Source organism: Glycine soja, chromosome 16, assembly GCF_004193775.1.
Source record: "Glycine soja cultivar W05 chromosome 16, ASM419377v2, whole genome shotgun sequence".
Classification (NCBI taxonomy): Eukaryota; Viridiplantae; Streptophyta; class Magnoliopsida; order Fabales; family Fabaceae; genus Glycine; species Glycine soja.
Genome location: NC_041017.1, coordinates 4,117,133 through 4,123,132, shown reverse-complemented (window position 1 = coordinate 4,123,132; position 6,000 = coordinate 4,117,133).

The following is a 6,000-nucleotide window of genomic DNA, read 5'->3' as shown; positions in this document are numbered from 1 at the left end:
TAAAAGATGTAAAGTTTACTTCAATGATTTTTATGTCCTACGGGAATAGTATTCGGGGGATATCCTTAGTGTACACGAAAAAGATATTAACCTTTTGTTAAATGGGTTTTCACTTTTGATGCTTGATTATATTCAAATAAATTAATTTTACTGAATAAGAAATGCACAAAATAAAAATGCTACATTACACAAATGGTGTGAAACTCAAGTAAATTATTAAGGACGATAAGTGAAATTTAAAAAAAATTAATGCTTCAAAGGCCAATAATTAATTAAGACTTTTTAAATTTTATTTGAAAGCACTATTTTTATTATTATTATTATTTTAATTGTGTGTGTGCCCTCTTGGTATACAGGCGGCCACCCACAAAAGAAAGAATAAATTATGATTCCATGCAACAACTTGAAACCTTTTTTTATCACCTGTTAATTGTCATAGTGACTATTCTAGAACTGAAATATAATTAACAGTCTTTGATTTATATTTATTTTATAATTGATATATTCTTATTTATTAATTACTACATACATATTAAGTAAAAGGACAACATACAACACCCTTTTATGTTAAAGAAGGTAAAGAAAATGATTTTTTTTATATTTCTTTTACAACATATTAAAAGAAAAATAAAATAAACAGGAAAAAAAAGAAACAAATGATGAGATGCTACCGTATCCGTGTTTTCTTTTCTCATGTAGGAATCGTATGTGTGTCATACGAGAAATGTCAAAAGGTTCCAATAAGATGAACTAAGTAAAGGGCACCATCAAACCCAATCTGCTTTGAAAATTAATATCCGAGCATGTTTCTGGGGCCAATATTGCTCTTTCGGTCTCCAACTTAAAAGGGAAAATCAAATTAAAGGGTTACAACGGACGATAAGGTTCGTCAAAAGATGAACGTCATATGCACACAAGTGGTTCTCATGTTTAATCTTTAACATAATGTGAGATTCCTGATCTCTGTTGCTATCATGCATGGGAACCCCCCATATAGTGGATAAACATATTGAGGACATAATGCAACGATGAGTTTCCAACCAATAGCTGGTGTGTTGTGATGCGATTAAAGAATTATTCCACGATACTAAATGTTCTTTTTTATTAGAACCAATCAATTATTTAAATTAATGCTTCCAATGTGTGTCATTTTCATTTGAAATCAACAAAAGCTTATTAGCTAGCTAGGCTTATACGGAAGAGATTCATACAATTACAGCAAAATGTTCTTTTGTGTTTAATTTTGTATCGCTTTTAACACACATATAGCTGGATGGTCAACTTTAATTGGTTTTAGTTTGACCAATATCTAGCACATGGCAAAACTGCATCCCCTATAAAATATGACATGCATGGTTCTTTCGGTCTTCAACTAAAAGGGAAAATCAAATAAAAACGAACAACTTTCATTATAACGATCAAATTAATAACACTCGACGATTAAAAAAATATGATCAAATTAATAAAAAATATTTTTCATAAAAAAGTTATTAAATGTGTGTGTGTGTGTTTTATCAAATTTGACACAAACCTTGTTCCATTATATCACTTTCATCAATGCTTTTTTTTCTACAAGATTGTTAACTTATTATTTAATTGTTTAGTATGAAATCTCCAATGCAAAAAGTTATAAGATTAACTTCTTAATTAAAAAAATGAGAGATAGAGAGATCAAGAATTCAATTTTTTCATAAAAAAGTTATTAAATGTATTTTTTTTATCAAATTTGACACAAACCTTGTTCCATTATATCACTTTCATCAATGCTTTTTGTTTTTGCTACAAGATTTTTAACTTATTTAATTGTTTAGTATGAAATCTCTTATGCAAAAAGTTATAAGATTAACTTACTAATTAAAAAAAAATGAGAGATAGAGAAATCATGAATTCAAATTTCTCTCGCCAAAGAACTTATAACAATGACCGAATAGAAAAAATTTGGAATGCACATATGCGTTGGATTTTTTGGTTTAACTGCATCCGCTTTTGGTACCAGCATTCGAACCTGAATCTTGTTGACAACAATTCCAATTCCAACTAGGAAGCTGGTACATATGCGTTAGAATTGATGATGTGTTCATATTATATCCATATGAATACAGATACATATAACAGTTATTTTTGTTGTATCAAATTCAATTGAACAACTTTTATTTTAAGTTTTTTTAGCAATTGAGATGAGACAAATGTGTAAATGAAAAGGATGGTAACACAATTCAAAGACTATGATTAGAAAGAGTTATGTGCATGCACTTTGGGACGAGACGAATATGCACATATATGAAGACGATAACACAAATTCAATATCTTCAATTACAGTAGCGTGGGGCAACCGCTCGAATAGATGCAGCACCGTACCACACCAACATATATTTTTTCTTGTTAATAGCATGATATTATTGTGAAATATTTATCGATTTTCTTAATAATTAATTTTTGTAAAAAATCTATTAATCACCTAAATCTCTCATTTTAATTTTATTTTTTTATATCTGCAAGATTAAAACTTGAGACTTTACCTAAAAAAATTAATTTCAATTTTACTCAAAGTAACTATATATTGACATCACATTTAATGAATCAGTGAGGGATTTGCAAGGAAATATATTCTCTAATCCCTTGCTAACTAGTGAGTTTTTTTTTTTCTGCATAATTTGGTGAGAGATTATCGAGCACTTATATTTTCTAACCATTCCATTGCTAAAGTGGTTAATTAATTAGTTAGTGAGACTTTTTCATTCACGATTTGCTTGCAAATTCTTCATGAACTAGTAAAATTGGATTTTTTGTTTAATGAGGAATTCTTTCCTTGTAAATCCCTTGCACATTTGTAAGAGAATAGTTCACCAACAAAATCTTTCGCAAATCCTTCATGAATTTTGAGAGATGAATTTTTCATTCATTTATTCAATAATATAATTTATATATTCAATAATATTTATTATTATAAATTTAATTATATAAAATAAATATTTAATTATATTGTGTAATATTTTCTTTATTAGTAAAATTTATTTGAATTTTAATTATTTTTACTGATTAAAAAATTACACAATATGATTTTTTTATATATAATTAAGTTTTACCAGTATAATTTTAATATTGTGTAGTTTTAAAATAAATATAATAGTATTTATATTAATCATATATACTCCAAACAAGTAATATATATATATATATATATATATGATTTTTTTTCTTAAATCAAAAGATATTTATGTCTTAAAAGACCAATTAAGATTCATAATTATTTTGATTAGATACAAATGATAAAAATTATGTCTGATATGCTATAAGATCATGATATATATTTGTGTTTGAAGTTTCAGACGATACACTCATAAGACGATTTGATATAATATTTAAGTAGTGCATTTAAGAACTTCATTTAATATTGTGTCTGAGATTTTTTTCATGTAGAACACATTCTCCTAGGGCCTGTCATATTCCTATGAAGAATAAATGAAATATACAGTCTCAAAGAAATTAATCCTCATAAAGAAAGATGTGCTTTGTTGTTACAGACCTATTATAATGAAAGAAGTAACTTTCTTACTCAAGTACAAGACTTCAGAGGAAGAACAAAGTGAAGAATCCAACCGTTGTGAGGCAACAGATACTTGGATATGAAGGTAATATATAGAAGAAGCTTTGAAGAAACAAGAAATGAATCTTCTATGCGATCTTATTCTTTCATTCTTCTTGTAAAGCTTTTTGTAAATTCTTGTAAAAATACTAGGCTCTCAAAACACCTTGTATACCTTGAGAGAAAAGACTAAAAGTGTTGAACGATATATTCGTCTGTAAGACGATCACATATTTAGTCAATGTGTAATCTTCCAACAAATCTTGTTGATTTGTTTAGAGAAAGAATACTGGGTTTAAGTCAAGCTTGAGACAGAGCTTGCAAGTATAAGAACCAAAAGTGGAAGTGAATAATACTTGTAACTTTAATAAGTTAGTGAAAACTTGGTGATTGCTAAGAATTGGATGTAGTCTCAGGTTTGAGATGAACCAATTGATAGATCATATTTTGAGTGACATTTTACATGAGTTTTTGTGCCATTTTCATGTACTTTTCTTGGCATAATTCACGTTTGGGCTCAGGTTTTATGTGCGGGAAATATAAATGTTTGATCAAGTGAAAGAGTCTAAATCAACACAAATCCACGAAGAAATTGAAGACTCTTCACTCTATCATGGCCAAGGTACTTTACCACGACCATGGTGACCACCACACCCATGATAAGGTCAGCATTGCCCTAAAGATCAATGCCTACCATTTGATCACGGTTATGATCATTTCATGAGGGCCGTGATAGATCCATAATGCCCCAAAGCACTCAACGCCAATGTTTCCGATCACGGTCGTGGTGGATTTACCATGGTCGTTATGCGCCTTTCTTAACTACTACGTCTTTATTAGTATAAATAGCCTTGAGAAACACTTTTTAACCTACCTTTTATTTTTTAGGATTTTTGAGAGCTTTGGAGAAAGGGAATTGCACTGACAACAATTAAAGTCCTCAATTGTAAGGGTTTCAACCTATCTTACTTTCAATGCATGATTGTATGTTATTTAGCTTTTCTATAATCATTGTTGGCTAAAACCCTTAAGCCTCATATTATGATGTAGTTGCACCATGAATCCTAATTCCTCTTTTTAATGAAGTTTTTTTATGTTATTCAGATGATTATGTCTTTATACCGATTCCTATTTTACATTGGAACTGATCAATCTGATTCTTAGCAATTGGATGTTAGTGATCATCTTCTTGTAATTAACTCAACTGTGGAATGATAGGTTTCATAAAACTTGCATGACCAAACTGGTGGCATGAACTTCATTTATATAAAATTCTTTGAAATTCATCCTTAACCCTAAATTGAATCTCAGATGATCAATGCAAGGTTAATTTAGGGGAAAGAGTATTCTCAGACCTTGACCATAGGTTGACAATTAAATTAAGAGGTATTATGAAATTATTTGATAATTAAGATATCTGAATTGAATTAGGAATTAGGGGGAATGGTGCATGCGGAATCATAATCGAAGTCTTTATCTCTCATACATATCTCTTTCTTAAAGCTATTGTGTATCTTTAGTTTATTTTCTTGAATGCATTCACAACAACCACCAAACTAAGATTAAAAACCCAACATTATTTAGTTTATGTGATTTAGAGTATTTGGAAACACAACTAGTCTCTAGGGTACAATATCCTGACTTTCAAGTTCACTGTTGTGACTGCGTAGAGTACATTTTCCCTTAGCGAGTATATATTTTATGCACCACCAGTATAATTCTTTGTGAGCTTTTATCTTTTGCTTTAACTGACAGGATTTGAATTTGTTTTTAGATCTTATATTTTGTTTTATTTTATAAAGAAATATGTTTTTATCATCGTCTAACATAGTTTGATCTCTAAATGTTTTTATATCTTGTTACATCAGACGATAAACATGCTTTTAGTTCTAGAAAATGTTTTTAAATTTCAAAAATACAATTCAACCTTCTTTTTTTATTTCTAGAAATACACAAAGAATTAGATATTAGATACTAGGTACAATTAAATACAAAATAGTGTCTTTTTTGTAACGATCTCAATAATTTTTTTTTCATTTACTAGGCTCAAACTTGAGAAGATTGAGTTTAGTTTCACTCAAACTTATGACTTTTTTGTATACAAAATAATGTTTGATTTAAATTGTTTTTGTATTTTTTTGTTTAAAAATTAGTATTTAAGTAAACATAAATAAAAACCTTTTAAAATAATGAATGTGAGAAATAACCAATTCTAAGTCTGCAAGTAAGTGAAAGACCATTAACAGGAAGAAGAAAAAAGAATTCGCTAATCCTATACCCTGTTGCATTACACATAACTACTGAATACTTTTTTTTTAATTATTATTCAAAATTGTAAACAACATTATTCTATTACAAAATAGCTTAGCCTTACTTTGACACGATCAAAACACTTTAGTCTTTCTATCTACCTT